At 39.2% G+C, this 18,203-nt stretch overlaps 1 long non-coding RNA gene across 1 annotated transcript; it reads right to left on the bottom strand.

Moving 5' to 3' along the window:
• Positions 1-2,121: 2,121 nt before the first annotated feature.
• LOC128077508 (uncharacterized) lies at positions 2,122-14,396 on the bottom strand. Its single transcript, XR_008205038.1, has 3 exons — positions 14,359-14,396; positions 3,762-3,872; positions 2,122-2,648 (listed from the first exon to the last, which is right to left on the bottom strand). It is a non-coding gene; the product is annotated as an uncharacterized LOC128077508 (long non-coding RNA).
• Positions 14,397-18,203: the final 3,807 nt, after the last annotated feature.

The raw sequence follows: 18,203 nt of genomic DNA, 5'->3' as shown, positions 1-18,203 counted from the left end.
ATCAATGCTAGAAATCAAACTGCTTAACTTTTCTCTTCATAGCCAAGTCAAGCTGTTCAATTAACACTGCCCTAGTAGATACTTTCATTTCATTACATAAAATTAAAAATTATCAGCTAACACTTCCTAAGCAAGAAGAGTTCTGAAATGGGTTTAGCAGTCTTAAAATCAGTACACTGCTTGGAGAGCATACTAAAACTACGTAAGTATGACATGCTTTAATTCAGTTAACAAATTCTTTGCATAGCAGAGGCAAAGCACTATTAACAGACAGTGTCAGGTGTACAGATCAGGTGTAGGGATAATTTGCCTTTGCTAGAATCAGTAGTGCCTAATGAAAGCACCAAGTTATCTAGATCTAGTACACTGGATTCACGAATGCTAAGATCTGAAAGAAATACATTGAGAAAGGACCAAAGTTTTTCTTATCCACAAAAAAGATTTGTTAAAGAAAAAAATATTTCCTTTATGCCACTAAAACCCTTCAGTTTGCAACTTCTATCCAGTCTGCCAAAAATGTCTTAGTTCTTTGATCTGTTTTCTCTCACTTGAATGGTTGAGGAACAATTTGTTGGAGAGAGCTCCTCTGAAAGGTATGTGACAGAAGAGGAAGTTCTAAATAGAAAATGAGCCATTAATGAGTTATTTTGCTTGGTTGCTTACATCAGATGATCCAATATATCATTTTCTCATTTGGGAATGTTGTAGCTAAAGTACTTTTATCCAAATTTAGATGTATGTTCTAGGCAACTGTAGAATCTAGTAGTTACAGAATCATAGAATCATTAAGGTTGGAAAAGACTTCCATCATCTAATTTATCCTTACACCTACCACCAATGTTGCCCACTAAACCTTGTTCCTTAATATCATTACATGTTTCTTGAACACCTCTAGGGACAGGAGGTCCGTGTCCCTAGCGAGCCTGTTCCAGTGTCTGATCACTCTTGCTGACGTCTAGATAGACTACATCTACAGCCTCTTCCTCATCCACCAGGCTGGTCAACCAAACACAGAAGGAGATGAAGCTAGTCAAGCAGGACCTGCCTTTCATGAACCCATGCTGATTGGGCCTGATCGCCTGGTTGTCCCTCACATGTTAGGTGATCTCACTCAAGATGATCTGCATCATAGTCTTCCCTGGCACTGAGGTCAAGCTGACAAGTAGTTCCCCCGATCCTCCTCACAACAGGGATCTCCCAGAGACTGTCCAGTGGAGGGCCATAAAAATGGTAAAGGACCTGGAGCATCTTCTCTATGAGGAAAGACTGAGTGACCTGGGTCTGTTCAGACTTTTCTCAAGAAGACTCAGAGGGGATCTGATTAATGTTTACAAATATCTTAAGTGTGAGAGTCAAGGAGACATGTCCAACCTCTTTTCAGCTGTCTGTGAGGACAGGACAAGGGGAAACAGTCATAAACTGGAGCACAGGAAGTTCTGCACCAATATGTGAAGGAACTTCTTCACAGTGAGGGTGATGGAGCAGTGGAACAGGCTGCCGAGGGGGGTTGTGGATTCTCCTCTAGAGATATCCAAAGCCTGTCTGGATGCATATCTGTGCAGCCTGCTGTAGGGGGCCTGCTTTGCAGGGGGATTGGACTAGATGATCTCTAGAGGTCGCTTCCAACCCCTACAAATCTGTAATTCTGTGATTCATCAGTGCAGCAACGAAAATACGAGCAGAGCCTTCCACAGAAAACAGATACATCCCTGTCTGCAAGAGTTAGTCATATTAACTGTCAGTGTAAAATAATCTCCCATAACGTAGGCAGAAAAGATTAGACGTTCTACTTTGAAAGCAGCACAGTCATTGTCTTCAATCAATTTGGGGTCTAATTTTGGTGCATATATTTATTTTAACTATCACAGTGAAATTGATATAATCATGATCCCTAGTTTTGTTTTCACTCTGAAATTCCTGCTGATTAAGAGACTTGAATGACTATATTTGTTTTCTCTACATCTTCTGCCTTATGGAAAAAAATATCTGCCCATTATTCACTTCAGCATTTTATTCAGAGCTATGCAGCTCCTTAGCAGGTAATTAGATGTAAAACAATAAAGGCTGCTCATCTGGCTGAAGTAAGGAAAATATTATACTGAACAGTAAGGGATGATTAGCTTCTTTAATATCAATAAAAAACACAAGCCAAGAAAGTCAGCTTTAAAAAAAACTTTGCAAGAGAAACATATAATCACAATATACAGTTAAATCTTAAACAGAACAATAAACCAATAAATAACACATTATCTACAAGACCAAAAATGTTTTAAAAATGGTTTATTATCTTTAGCTTCATACTGCTTACTAGATAGCCCTCAGCATAGACCCTTCCCTTTACAGACTGAAAATTTATTCTATAACTATACCACAGATGGAATTATAACCCCATGTTATTTTGATCATCCTCCCTGTTAGCCAAAATTCGAGATGATTTCCAGAGGAACACATCTGTTCACGGGAGACCAAGTCACATCTCATGGTCCAATAAGGACAGTTGCTTTGCTGGAACCTGCTAAGCAAGTAGCAGCAAGCAACTTCCATCAGCAAGTTCCCCTTTTGGGGCAGTCATGCCAACTTGGTGATTACCAGTCGGCAAACTGAGCACCTTTTCTTCTCAGGGCACCAGGAGAGCTGGAGGCTTGATGCTGTAATCATGAGAGAAGATGATAGATCATTTTCTAAACACCACATTAGCCATGCCAACAGCCTAAAGATGAACTGACAAAGATACAATATAGACTTTCCACCTTGCTACATTTTCACATGAAGCTTTATTCAATCAGTAGTGTTCTGATAGTTGGCTAGTGTGTATGTTTGCTGCCCCTAGATGTCCATTCCTTCCTGTGTGCGCTCTCTCCCTCACACTAGCACAAGTGTGCAGCTGATTTTCTTAGTTTACTTTACAGTGCAATCTGGCAGAAAGTGAACAGAAGAAATGGGGGTGCTTAATTCAAACACTTGCATTGCAAATCCATACTGAGAGCATTAGTAAAACAGTCTGCTATGGTTAGCTATGTATTCATCCTTATTACTGGGAGAGGGGACCTGGGGCCTTCAGAAGTGAAAGAAGCTCTTTCTACAGTTGGCCTGTCTTTTGTCTTTTACTTCTAAGACTCTAATCTCTCTTGCTTGAAAAATGGGACTACAACAAGGCAGTGTTTTTCCTTCAGCCAAAATTCATTTTAAAAGCAATTCTCTGTATGTAAACTCTAGCTAGATTTATTTTTCTATTATAAATTAAAGTTTGCTCTTGGCAGATGATGAGGGAGAAACAGCTTAGTGGAAAGCAAAGATCTATTCCTTCCTCAACTTGCTTTGTACAGTCATCTTTCCTCTATTTGCCAGAAATTACAAAGCAATGGACTTCAAAGGCACCACACGTGGTGTGTCAGAGGCCAGCATCTCTGAGCGCTGAGCACATAGGCTGCGACGGGTGCTGTGATGCACTGGGACTGGCCAGCTTGCAGCCTTCCCACACCTGAGGAAACAGGAATTCCCTGCTGGGTGGTGCTCCATAAAACCCCACGTTACAGAAAAACACTTTCCTATTGATATAAAAGATTCCTCATTAGTACTAAGTATTATTAAAATGCAGCCATGAGATCTGGAGCCTGACAGGAGAGCTGGTTGAGTGCCCTCAGACACCAGGCCTGTGGTGCTCCCACAGGTCTGGTCTGGGTCTGCAGGGCCATCACAACCACTGCCACAGCCTGGAGTGCAGGGTGCCAGCATGCAATTAAACCAGGCTAATTATGTACCTCACACTCTGCTCCCTTCCTTTGGCATGTAATCCTGACACTGCCAGGTCTTGCATTTCTCTAACCGCACGATAAAGCTGCTCAGAGCACGGAACGAGCAGAAGACTTGAGCTGCCAAATGAATAAACAAAGGCTTGGTCAGCTTTTGGCCAGATTTCCTCTCACCACCATTTAAGTTGAGTGTTGCTTCTGTGGTTGTCAGCCCAGGGGCAAGCAGAGCAAGGCAGTCATCATTAGGCCAGCCACACTTTGTTAAGCGCTCATTAGTGAAATCAGGATGGTTAAAATGCCACATCACATCCTAATGAGAGTCCAATATCCTTGACAGTATGCCACCGTCCTAGTGGGGGTATGGCCAGAGATGGCCTTGACCAACATGGAGTGGTGTTCTATAGCAAGGCTTCCAACAGAGACAACTGATCTCACAAGACTTTCACCTGCAAAGCTGGTTGAAGCCAGCAAGTGAACTTGGCGCTCTCGCTTTCTAAGAAAGACGGTAGAGAAAAAAAAGAAAAAGAAAAAAAGAAAAAAAAAAAAAGAGTAAACCAGAAAGAGTTAGAAATAGAGAAGAGCCTCATGCAAGACAGTAGATGCTATATCAATGCCTGTTTGAAAGGTTTGGGTAAGACACTATCTTCAGACAAGGCATTCTTACTGTCCTTCTGGTATCCATATGAATGTTTGAGGGAGACAAGACAGCAAGAATGGGGAGAGAGCATCAGCATGAGCATGACCCCAGAGAGGGCAGTGAAGAGGAGTTCTGTAGCACGAGGCTGGCTGAGAAGGAAAGCATGGACTGAAGAGCACAGGATTATTTTGGGAACCTGGACTCTGTAGTAGAAAACAAACAGAACCATGCTGGAAATATAGCCACTGTGTGTAGGGAGACCTCCTCTCTCCATTTGAAGGTCAGCTCTGTCTGGGCTCATTGCTTGAGTCTAAAACGTCAATGTAGGTATCAGGGAGATTTTTCCCATGTCTTATTACCCTATATGTTCCACAAGTTGTAAACAGTACAGACTCCATAGGCAGAATCTGATATTTCAAGAACGTAGCAGAGGGTAAATGAAGCTCTGCTTCCTCCACTTGCCATCCAAGGAAAGCTGAGGCTCTCCACCCTTTTCTGGTTGCAGGCAGCTCATTCTAACCAGATGTCATTATTTCAAATGGAAAGAGTGATCGTCAGGACTGGTTACTGCTGTTGTCCTCTGTTATCACACTATCTAGCAATAGCGCCTGCAAATAACATGGACATAAATATGGCTTTTGGCAAAGTATTGTATTAACCTGAATTCTAAGTACTAAAACAGAGCATTTTTGTCTCTCCATGAAAGAAAAGAGGGAAGAAATAAGGAGGCAGGAGAGAGTAAGTGATTGTAAGATCTCTCTTTTCCATGCTGACAATTTTGTGTATAAACTACAGTAGCTTTTTGTATTTGTGAAAACTGGCCACGCCTAACTGATGTGCTCAGTGCTGTTTGTGTCCTGAAGAGACATTAGGGCAGAAACTCAGCAACAGCAAATCAGTGTAGCTGCACCGAAGCAGCGAGCACAATGCTGATTTATGCCAGCTATGAATCTAGTTTCATCCTGTTTAAGGATGTGGCTTATTCCGGTAAAGAATCTCACTCAGCTTACAAGCAGGAGATGAAGCACCATTTAACTGGTGGGGAGAAACACAAAAAACAGACATTTCTAAATGCACAGAGGAAAAAAACTAAGACTAGACGGATTTGTAGTAAATAAATCACTGTTTACGTGAATTCGCTGGTCCTGGACATTTTTTAAGAGAAGACATACAGGCCAGAAAAGCATTTGATTGTTTCATGAAGGGAGTATAAAAATGCACGCCCAGGAACAGCAGTAAAGGCATATCTCCTCAGACAGCAAAATGCCTTCTGGAACTCATTAGTACTGGTAGAGTAAGCAGTACAGGGTGGAATGACTGCAGATTTCTACATCTACTGAAGAGGTGCAGTACATATTTTCCTATGGGAGGAAAGGAATACATGGAAGTTGACCCTCCTCCCATCAGCTGTCTGCTTCCCCTTCCCTTTGGAAGGCACTCCTCATTACCAGCTCAGTTCCCCCTTCAGAAAATGCACATGCTGCAGTCTCTACAGATGCCACGTGGCACATGATATAACATCTCGGGGAAAAAAAAATACTCCTTTCTATTGTTCAACAGATATCAGCTGTGTGCAACCGCTGCTCTCTAAAGAACCCTTTCTGTGATCAACTCTCCCATTATTGCAGATGTCAGTAGTAACTGTAACTGCAATGTATTTTATCATTCTTTCCTGTCTTCAAATTTCATTTTGTACTCATTATGGCTGTTACAGTTTCTGCACAAGTCCAGAAGGCCACAGTTACTTTTCATTGTTTTGCTCAATACAGTTATATTCTCATTTCTAACATTTCTGGAATAGCAACAATTTTTTGTTTACGTTTTCTTTCTCCTCTCTTATAGATGCGGTACTGGTTCAGCAGTTGACAGCAGCATGGATTTCTTTTCCAGTGTTCTAGAAATTTATTTGCCTTTCAGAATTCCTACTACATGAAAATCCTACTTCTCACTTCTGCTCAGTTATTATTCATCAAAAACATGAAGTATGCAGAAATAGACACAATCAAATAATCCAGGTTAGTAATATATACATATCTGAAGAACGTCAATAAAAAACCTACATTATTTACATCTCATTCAAAACAGTACATATTAATACCTGGGTAATAACGTGTTTAATATCGCTACATTATGAAAAGACTTTTTGCATCTACCCCACCTTGCATCATACCCTGTCACCATACTGCAGGGAAGTGCAGCAGCACACTGACAAGCATTTTGAGGAAAGTTAGTTTCCAACATAAAGCTTGTCATCAAGTACCATCCTATTTAATTGGATTTCAAAAATGCGTTTTGAGCGACTAAGTGGAACTGTCCTTTAAGTAAAATGGAAACCTTTTCCCCCCCATGGATAGTAAGCTTTTAGTCAAGGTTGGATGGGTGGTAATTAAAAAACAACAACTCATTTTTCCAACAATCTAGACATGTTTTGTCTCTATTCATGTAATTCAAACATAACTATCAAATAAAGTAAGTTTGACATTATAAAAGAGAGTTATTCCACAGTCTAAACTAATCTGTGAGGGGAAGTGGAAAAAGAAGACACTACCATGTCTTTGAAAGACATGGCTTCTCATTCTAAATTAGAACAAAAACAGAAAATAGAGCATTCCCAGTGTAATGATTGCTTCCTTACTGATTATTAGCTTTTAGGGCTTCTGCATTTTTGCTCCACGACTGATCTGCTGAATGGCCTTGTACAAGTCACTTATCCTCTTTATGCCTCAGAGCACATACAGCTGAGAGAGATATACACAAGCTATAACCATATGTCATTATGCCAGCGTAACACAGTGTGTCAACTGAGTGTTATCTTATTCTACCTACACTGAGTACATCCATGCCGATTTTGCTTACCTAAACAAGTCTCCCATTTGCAATTTGTAATAAATGGTGTAAGGAAAATTTACTGGAACTGGTTGAAGTTTAGAGAAATAATCCCCAGTCCTTCCCCCAAACAGCAATCATCATCTTTCCGCCTCACATGAGCAATCCTTGGAGCCATAGTCTTTCAAGGCAGTGAGTAGATGCTTTCAAATATCTGAGGTTCTGTTTTCAGCCACATAGGACTTTGTGATCTCTTCTTTAGAGAAAACAACAACAACAAAACAAAACCAACCTCAACAAAACACCACTGTTAATTATGCAATAGAAGAAAGATGTAACTGCAAAGGTAAATACACTAAAAAGGCCCTAAGGAGGGTAGGATGTACATGCATAGGGGCAGCCATCCTAGGAGCAGGGGTTGGAGCAGTGAGATCAACTTTTTTTGGTGTATTGTTTACTGCTGCCTTAAGGATTTTAAAGTTGCTGCAGCTAAACCACATCCTGTAGTTATGATGCCTCCATTCTGGGGAAGCTGTGGGCTTAGATGAGCTTCCCTGCTTTACTGAAGACCTTTACTACTAACTAGAGATCAATGTATGTATTAGCAACTACACCAGCTTCAAAGCACTTCATCTACTACAGAGCACTAGAGGTTATTACTGTACACAAATTCAAAGTCAGGAAGATTATGCTTAGCACACATTAGTAGACCTGACATTAACTACAGCATGTTTACACAGAACCTTCTTTGCTGTAAATGCCTTTGCTGAAGTGGCAGGTTTCCATTCCACTGCTGCCTGATAGAGATGTGAGCAGGAAGAGATTCTTGAAGCAGCAGCTCTGTGCTAGCCATATGTTACTTGCAGATGCAGAAGACCTACCTATTAAAATTCAGAGCAGCTGTGTTCACTGATAAAATGATAACTACATAGGACTAGAATCATCAGCCCATCCTCCTGGGAGCCAAGCCACCATCAACTATACGGAGCAAAACAGTGCAGTAAAGTCACGTGCAGCCAGAGGAAGGACACAAAATCCCACGAAGTGCTTTTGGTTACAGCACTTACTCACATTAGCTCAAGTGTTGAAGACTCCTTACAGAACTCGAACACTCCACAAGGTCAGACTTATTCTAGCACACCCTCTGCACTTTCTTCACTTTTATGTACAGAAGGGTCCCTTTAAAGTTGTCATTCCTATTTTAAGGCTATCCCTTTCAGTTTCAGCCTCAGCTTGGCACTCACTATTTAACCAGGAGCTGATCCTCTATAAGCAGCTAAAAAATGACTTGCTGCTTTAATTCTGCCAATACTTACTATAACAGGAACTGAAATATGAAATAATATTAAAAGATTCTGGCCTGTATTTCAAATTTCTGGTCTCAGGGTATTGCTGGCTTGCTGGGTTTGGATGCAGACCACTTTAAGAGCCAATAGACCATTTCAGATCTGGATCTCAACTTCCCTCATGTACATTTGCATATATGGCTCTTGTCCATTTTACTCAAAAGACATCTCTAGCATGCTGCTTCTCACCATGACAACAGGTCTCTGGTAGCATTGACTCTCAGTTTTTGCCTTTGCTTTGCTCTCACAGTTGTCATTGCCCTTTCCCTTGGACCAATAAGGTGCTGTGTAGGCACCCAGTCCTTTAATACTTGGCTATAAATGTTCCATTCCTGATCTATCTTCACTTGAATGATATTGTTCCCATTAAGAATTCAAATCCATTAGCAGGAAGAGGCTAGGGATGTAATGCATCTTCAACACATGTGATACATACACACACACGAGAGAGAGAGAGAGAATGCTTATTTCCTCCTCTCTTATAATTCTTCAATTAAATTAAGCTGTGAAAGAAAACCATTCAGGTTTATTCAGCAAGCGTGACTGGTGTTCTTAAGCTGAATCCTCTCACCAACAAAGCTACTAGCAGCCATTCTGGTGGGCATATATGTTTGCCTCTTGCCAGTGAGCAGGTCACCTGCTGGGCACAGGGAGATATGTGGGTATGGGCTGTAAGAGTTTGATGGGTAAACAGGAAGGTCCTTTTCTATGCTCCAGCAGAAGACAGCACTGCTTCCTCTAAAAATATTAGCAATTATTTCGTTTTTGATCTCCTTAGGCAGAAAGCCCAGAGCAGGGCAGCTAAAAAGCATTATGAGCACTCACTCTTCCTCCATGCTTCGGCATAGCATCTATACCACCCCAATGCATAAAGCAGCTCAATTTAGTTTTATATTAGATCTATACTCTTCCGCTGTGGAAGGTCTCTGCTATTCTCCCACAGAGGCTTTCAAACGTGCCTGGAGAACTCTTAGTCGCAAGTGTTTGATCGGGGATTAACCAGCTGCAAAGCTAACATCTGAGAAACAAGATCTTTACTGTAGATTTTCCTCACATACTGGAATTTTCCCCACAGTTACCATTTGTCCCGTTTTCAGCTCAGACAGTGTTCACAGCAGACTGGTGTTTTCTGGTTGTTGCTGAGTGATGGGAGCACAGCCATGGCTGGGCCAGGCTCAGAAGAAGAGCCACCACCATGATGGAATGGCAGCAGAGTGTGGGGTAAAGCCAGGAAGTTGGTTTGAATTAGGCCAGGGTATTCCATACCACATGACATTATGAGAAGGCCATAAAGCTGTGGAGAGGTGGTTAGGGACTGCTTAGGGATTGGCTGGATGTTGGCTGTGGAGGTGGTGAGACCTTGTGTTGATAGCAGAGCCTCAGTCTGTGAGTAGTCCTATCATTAGGTGGGTGTCAGTCAGTGTTGGCGAGTAATTGCATTGTGGACTTACATGTATTGGTATAATCACAATTTTGTTTCCACTTTGTCTTAGTTTTTATGTCAACCCATGAGTTCTATTTTCCTTCCAGTTCTCTCCCTCATCCCACCTGGACAGAGTGAGCAAACAGCTGTGTGGTACTGTACAGTTAAACCACAACACTTAATCCCTCTGACTTTTCCAGCCTACACATCACTTTACTTCTACTCCTGCTTCTGTCGCAAAGAGCACTTTTATGAAGCCTATTTCCTACAGTCTTGTACCAACACAGAAACTGACAGTGAGAATTCCATGGCTTTTTGGTTTTCAGAGGACACTTAATCACTTGGCTCTGCCCTTACACAACAAATAAGCAAAGCTTCACCTGTCTTCACAGACTTTACATGCAATGAGCCCTTATCAGCTCAGAGAAACTGTGGAAAAAAAAAGAGCAGAGCAGAAGAATTAAGGGACCCAAGTGTGCATTTAGAATCAGGAGAGAAATGAAAAGGCCATCCAAGTGGATAATTAGCACTGCTCATTACAGAGCCTAATTCAAGTTTGTATTTAACTCATTTTTAGCACATTTGCCAGAAAAAAAAAACCAAAAAAAAACACATCCGTTTCCAATGGTCAGAGAAAATTCCTCTAGCTGTTAAATATTTTGTCTACTAGGTCTTTTTCTTTGTAAGCTTAGGAATGATTTCCCCTCTCTGTATTAATAAAATCTTAAGCCTGAGAAACACCAGACTTTTTACACTAAAATGAATCAATTTGGAGGCAGAAGCACAATACATCTAAAAACTGATTAATCTGTAAAAGCTAGAATGAACTGAAAACACTTAAAAACTAATATTCAAAAGAGCGGGACATTTTTTGTTGAAATAAATGAATGGGAACTTCTTAATTTTAAATTAAAATCAGGTTCCATGTAGAAGGTTTTTTTTTTTTTTTTTTTTTTTTTTTTTTTTAATAAAGCTAGCACGAAGATGCAATTTAGAGGCAACAGAGTGGGAAGGAAAAAGGGCTTTGCGAGGAAGGCTACCTGTTGTTAAGTGAAGCGAAGGAAGAAAGGAAAGCAGAAATAAGAGTAATTTATATTTTTGTTTGCTTTCTCTTATTTTCTATTCTTGTTCAGGACAGTCCTCAAGATGGATACGTTTTTAAAAATGGCTAATTTAATTCAATAAGCATTGAATGTCAGTAGGTGCTATTTTTCCTGCACGGAGGATTTCAACAACACGCCTTTGCTTCATACATGCTTCCATGTCAGACTTCCTCTCTGCTGCCACCTGTCACACAGCAACAAAACATAATGGAATATTGGTGGGAAGGTTCATTCTGTGCAGACATACCACCAATATCTGATGCTGTGGGCCAAAATAAGAAGCATTACTTTAGGAGCAGCCAGGGTACATAGTTATCACAATTTTATTTCCATTTTCCTTTTCTGTCCTAGTAAATAGTTTGTCTCAACCCATGAGTTCTAGTTTGTCTCCAATTTTCCCTCTCATCTACATGGGGTAAATGAACAAACATTTGTGTAATGTTCAGCTGTTTGCCAGGTTAAACCATGACAGGGGTGAAGAGAAGGAATCAAATCTTTTCCTTATCAGAGAGACCAGGACACCATCAGAAGATCTGGCAGTTCAGATACAGAACAGTCTGGAGGCAAGTATTTTATTTGCACCTGGGGTTAGTCTGGACTACTCAGGAGCAGCAGCTCAGTTCTGGCACACAGAGGATGCAGCCAATTTTCCATTCTTCACTATTACTGAACAATAGAGGTATGAGGAAATTAAAGAGTTGACCTCTTCCAGATTTTGATTGTTAACTTCAACTCAAACATCCAGAATTGCAGGTTCCTAAAAAAGAATAACAGTCTCATCTAGCCCTGCATCCCTATTTCCTTGGTCAAGGGAGGAGGGCAAGAATTAAACAGTGTTTTGTTATAATAGAGGGTGAAGAGCAGAGGGCAACACATAACTACAGCACAGAGGGGGATACCTGGATTACGGAATTGTAGAACTGTACACACTGCATACAGGATACAGCACAGCTGACCCCATTTTCCTCTTAAGAAGGAATGAATTCTTTTTTTAAAGAATATACACATCTGCTAACAATACTAAATTCAGAGAAGACCTTGATGGATTGCTGATATTGCACTCCTCCCCTGAAACAAGAGGGCATGCTGCAGACCCTCAGCTGGAAGCAGACCAGATTTTGATAGTCATATGAGCCAGTATCAGGTTCCCAGGGAGTGATCAGACTCTCAAACCTGAAGCAAATTGCAGATGTCTGGCTTCTCAGACCTCAGCTCCCATTCAGCCTGAAGACTTTCTTCCTCTAGGTATGTAGCAACAGTAAAAAATAAATCTCTTCAGAATTTAAAAATTCAGAGACTAAAATAATTGTCTGCCACTAGATTTCTGGTGCAGGGAAAGACTGGGGAAAAAAAAAATTAAAAAAGAAAAAAAACAACTAAGAAAACTACCTCTGTTATCTCCTCAAAGTGAGCCTCACCAAGCTGTATTTTGCCCCCAGAGTAAGAGGTAGCTGACCAAACCAACCCCCACTTTTAAATCCACTTGGGTAATCAGTCCCTGCTTGAATATTCCCTCACCAGTACATGTAGAAAAGGTTATTTCTTACATACACTCCGCAGTGTTCAACTAAATTCCTTTTTGAGACCTTTAGTCAATTAGAAATGCTATATTCAGTAAAGTATTGTGGGAGAAATACCTTAAGTTGCAGCTTTTTCTTGAATTTGTACATGATCTTAGACCTGTGCATTTGCAGAACAATAGTCTATCATCACATTAAGCACAGTTGGTAGTGATGCTTGGATTGTCTTTTGGCCTCCTCATTCAAGGCATAGAGCCTACAGCTAACCATTCACTGACCCAGCTGTGCAGATAGATACTATCAGACATCATGAGAGTTTGTATTGATTCAGAGTTGGGTTTATTAAGCCACATGACAAAGTTTATTCAGAAAGCAAAGGGTACTAAGACAACTGTCCATATAGTGCAGAAAGCATAGAGCTCTACTACCTCAATAGAGGGCTCGAAGACAAAAATTTAATGTTCCACCAGCTTCTCAACCCATAAGAACATGAATTGCTGAACATACTAGCTTCATGAGTTTAGAGAGAAGGGGCACTAACATAACTGAAACCTCATAGGCAGACAACATTTATTTTATTTTTGTATGTAACAAAGACTCTGTAAATCACAGTTTGCACAAGGACACATCTTGCATCACATGTACAGCAGTTTGAAGTAATGTGTGCAGTTTAATATATACTCTGATTTGCAGCAGATAATTTCCATGAAAACTTACAAGCTCAAGTCTGCACAATTAGGACTAGAACTATTTTGCTAGCTCTAGAAAAGAGCTATATCAATAGCAATTCTTAGTCTAGAGATCAGATGAAGATGTAAAAATGCTAACACACTCCCAGTACTATAAGGCTCAGGACTTTTTGCACTGTCAGTACTCATGGCTCAAGATCTGGACAGCTGTACTACTCCCAGTGCTTGTTCCTACAAGTGTACCCTTAAGACAAGTCCCAGGATGCTCCACAGGAGCATTAGCATGATTCAGCAGTATACTGATACTTTCTCCTATTTATATTCCTGCTTCTATCATTACCATCAGAAGAATCAAATCATGTACAAGAGAAAAAAAAAAAAAGTTTATCCAATTCTAGATGAATCTATAGACAATAGTTTTTGTTTTTGTTTTTTTTTTTAAAAAAAACAGCCTTTGCCAATACAGTACATGTTGTTTCTCTTGATATCATTAAGGGATGTCAATGGAAAACAAGAGTATATGCAATAAAAATCCACACAGAAGACTTCTGTCCCTCACAGAAACAGTTCATATCTATTCTGAATTGAGTGCATACCCTTAAAGATAAGGAACAACAACTGTTCAGCAGAGCATACCAACCCTAAGGCAAAGCAAGTTAAAACTGGAATGAAGAAACTGACTTTTACTAATCTCCTGTTATCTCAGCTTGATTTTTTCATACTTGGGGAAAAAAAAATAAATCCAAGAACACAGAACACAACCACCAAAACACATACGACAATGCAGAATATTCCCCAAAATATTTCACAAGCAAATATATTAGCAATCCCACTAGAAATAAGACAAAATAAGACAAAAATGACATGAACAATTTGATGAAAAAATAGTAGGTCTGTAAATGACATGATTTCTATCTTTCCAACAACTTCTACAATGCTCATTTCCAGTTAAATTTATGTATTTGAACAAAATAAAGTTTGTAATTTGTGTTCAGCAAACAAATCCACACACATTTAAACAAACAAACAAAAACAAGCAAACTATTGAGGTTTAAACCATACCTTCAACGTTGCAATGACTAAAGGCTTCCAACTCCTTGCTTAATACTACAAGGCTCTGAAGAGCAAATGAGCTATGTCACCCCTCTCCCATTCAGGGTAAACTCATGACATCTGGCTAAGCAATAAGATATTCTCCCACCAGAACCTCATCATGCAAAGCTCTTGCAATTAAGCCAATCTATTTTACCTTAATACAGCTGCAGCTCAGCCCACTATTATGACCCTTTCTTGTTTGTATTCTTTTTGTGACTCTTAATTACACAACATAAATATACATTTTATAGTCAGTGAGGATATCTATTTTTTGAGAAGGAATGAGATCAATATTAGGTAAAAATAGAAATATGTGAAATAAGCACATAGGCTGAAAAAATGAAATTACATATGAAAGCAAGGATTAGAAAGAAATGAACAAATTTGCAAAGTCAAATGCTTTAAAGTTATGAAAATGCTAAAGTTAAAGTATGCAACTTTTTATTTGGCCCTCTTGTGGATGTATGATATGATACAGTCTTTAATTACAAGATCACATTCATTTTTTTACTTCTGGTCTCCTGTCCATTTCACTATATGTTTGATAGCAACAAACTGTACAATCTTCTTTCATTTTCTTTTCTTCTCTATATTACTCAGTATATGGCCCATGTCTTACATTCAGCATTACAGTATAGCCCTGCTCTATTATTAACAACTCTAGGACAGAGTTGTTAATTTCATGCTGGGCTTTACTATCTTGATTATTACACTGGCATCCATGTGTCCTACTGAAAAAGAGAATTTTAATTTTAAAATATGCACCTGGTATGAGAAGGAAGGAGTCAGATTTTACAGATACAATATTGTGACAAGTACTCTAAAATCATAAAATGCCCCATACATTTAGGTGTCTGGTTTGTGATGAACTGTTGTGATAAACTGATATTTATTCTTCCTTTCTCTTTCATGGCATTGTTCACATAGATTAAACAGGAGGTGGTAAGCACATTAAGTCCATGTGACCATCTGCACACTGAATGTGAAGTTTCAAGTATTTTTAATTACTTCTGTAGCAGACAATGCAGTGTTCTTTTTTATTTACATCTCAGCTTTTTTTTTTTCAGACCACTGTAAGGAATGTTTAAATTGGTATTAAAAATTTCCACAACTGAAATATAATAAAATATTGCATAATCAAGCTAAATTGATGTGACTTCGTGTACGTTCTGCAAGATCATTTATTTTCAGAAATCTCCTAGGTCATTTACCAGGTTCACACCTAAGGTGCTCAAATAAAGCTTCCTTTTCTAGCTGTCTTAGTTTGATCATTGCTACCTCAGTTAAATGTACCTGAGCTTGTAGTTCATTTATTCTCCTCTTAAAGCCAGTTTCTGATATGAGACTGTTGCCAATAAATCAATCACAGTGTTTCTATTCCAAGTTCTTTCAGTGTAGATGTTATTGGAAGCTCCAGTCTCATTGGATCAGGAGCTCAGGTCAACACTGCATTATATACCTGCAGACTAGGTTGCTGCAGTTCAGCCAGCCTCTTTAAGACTTGTGTTTGACACAGTCCTTGATAAATGGGAGGCTGCCAGAAAGAGCCCAGTGGAAATCAGAACACCAGCTGAACACAGAATTGATAGTAAGGTAGGAGATTGCAGAGGTTTCTGGGGATATTTTCCAAATGAAATATTTTCATGTCCTTTATCAATCTGGCTCACTTCCCTGTTGCTGAACATTATAACTGGCTTTAGTCACCACTGAGCTAGGTGGTTTTATATTGATCCAAAATCAGCAGCCTGGAGCTTTTCCTTGAAGATCAGTTAAGTACCACAACAATGTTTTCATCCCTGCCTTCAGTCCTTGTTCTTTTCAGACAGATGGACAGTAACAGCTTTCAGGAAAATGTTCTTTGGGTAATGGGAAAAAAAAAAAAAAAAGAGGAAATACTTTCTATTGTTAGGGTCGTACATTTTCAAAGTAAATAAACTAGCTTTTGCTATGCTTCAGAATCAAAAGATGCTTTGTCTTTTCTTCTTGTATACTTACCTGATAGTCATCTTGATTATGATATATTTTTTTTTAAATGAATTACCTGAATCATTAGATCAACTATAATGCACAAGAAAATTATTAAAGGAGAAGGATAGATGGAATGTGGGACAAGGTTTCAGGAAGCAAAACTTCTCTCTTGATACTCATTTCCCCTTCCCTGCTGTTTCCTTTCACATTTATTGGTTGTCTTTGTTCCTGAGTCTAAATATTCTTCTCAAAGTCAACTGATACTGGACACTGATCCAGTTGACATATTTTTGATTTAGCCCTTGAAGAGTAAACTGCATTTAGGCAAAGTATAATCAGGGATAACTCCATATAAACCCACTGTAATTAAAAATGAGCTTAACTTGGCTACTCATGTTTAATAAGTTAACGAATAAAAGGAGAAGTCATACAATTTCCAGTGCCTTAATTTGTTAACAAAGGCAAGAAAATGAAAGTCCACTAAATGTCATAACAGTGTATTGTTTTAAACTTCAAGTGGCAACACCCACTGTGAATACCATATCTGTGTTTAAATTCTCATGTGGTAGTAGTGTAAGAAAACCATGTAAAGCTGCCAGACTCTAGGAGCTAGAATAGCAAAGAAAATTGTGCCTCCCAGCACAACTTGTTATACAATTAATTTGATCTAGAAACAGAGTATTTACAGGGTAATTTGCAATACGTAAACTGTTAAGCACAAAATGGCACTCTTTAAGTCATTAAACACAATTCACCTTCATTACAGGCACAGTTGGGATCCAGGGATTTCCTTTTGTGAGTGTGTGAACAGAAAAAAAATGCTGTTGTCAGGAAGATGACTTCTGTAGAATTTAATCAAGTCTAATACCACATGTAAGTGATCAAAATGATGTTTGATCAACACAACTCACAAAATACTCCTCCTCAACAAGACTCTGATACCAACCAAGCTTATTAATGCACCCAGGAATTCACCTTTAAAGTGTAACTTTTGAAGCACAAAGCAGTTAATGTGATCACAGTCAAATAGCAATTAGGTTTCATCAAGACTGATATAATAGTATTTTCCTTCATGCAAGATAAACTGTTAGTTAAGGGACAATATCATTGTTTCACATGCTCCCTGGTTTTAATAAGCTCACAGACTTGAAAAACCCCAGTAGTGGCTGCTTTTTACATGTTTTAATCAGCTCAACTAGTAATTTCTAAAATGAACTCTAGAGATACACACAGATTTAACTGTTCCACTGGGTGGCTTTCACTTTCTGATTTTCTTCCTCTGACTTACATACCTCTAAAAGCAAGCAGTGTTTTCCTCGGTATCCCGGACTCTATTATGCATAAACTGTCTTTCCTTTTGTGAAATCCCACCATTTCTTATTTTCATTATTGGCAGAAAGACTGGATGCAACTGTCAAACAATACGCCCCTTCCTGTAGTTCAGAAAAAATGCATGGGCCAGTGCTCAGATTCATTTGTGTGTGCAGTTTCCAAGAAAGCTATCTCAAAATGGACAACTGTAAGCTACATATGTGATTTCTCATCTGTGTGTAGAGACTAAATTTAATGTCTTTGTGAAACTACTGTTTTGTACAAACAGTAGAAACTCTAGTGTCAGTACTTTTTTAGAAGACAGTAAGTCTAAGAGTCCTACTCGTGTTGATGACAAGACAAGAAAGTGGAGAATTTTAAGCAACTTTCATAACTTCTTCAAGTTTTCCATCCACAGGAAACCTCAAAAAACCAGCTCAAGTTAACATCCTGTAAGGACTCAGGATAATTCCGCTCTGAAGTGCACCAGGCATAATGAGGAAATAGAATTTTCTTTTCCTGATAGTTGTGAA

The sequence above is a fragment of the Tympanuchus pallidicinctus genome, unplaced genomic scaffold, assembly GCF_026119805.1.
Source record: "Tympanuchus pallidicinctus isolate F22 unplaced genomic scaffold, pur_lepc_1.0 scaffold16, whole genome shotgun sequence".
NCBI lineage: Eukaryota > Metazoa > Chordata > Aves > Galliformes > Phasianidae > Tympanuchus > Tympanuchus pallidicinctus.
The sequence above is the reverse complement of the archived record's forward strand: the minus strand, read 5'-3'. Positions and strand labels throughout refer to the sequence as shown.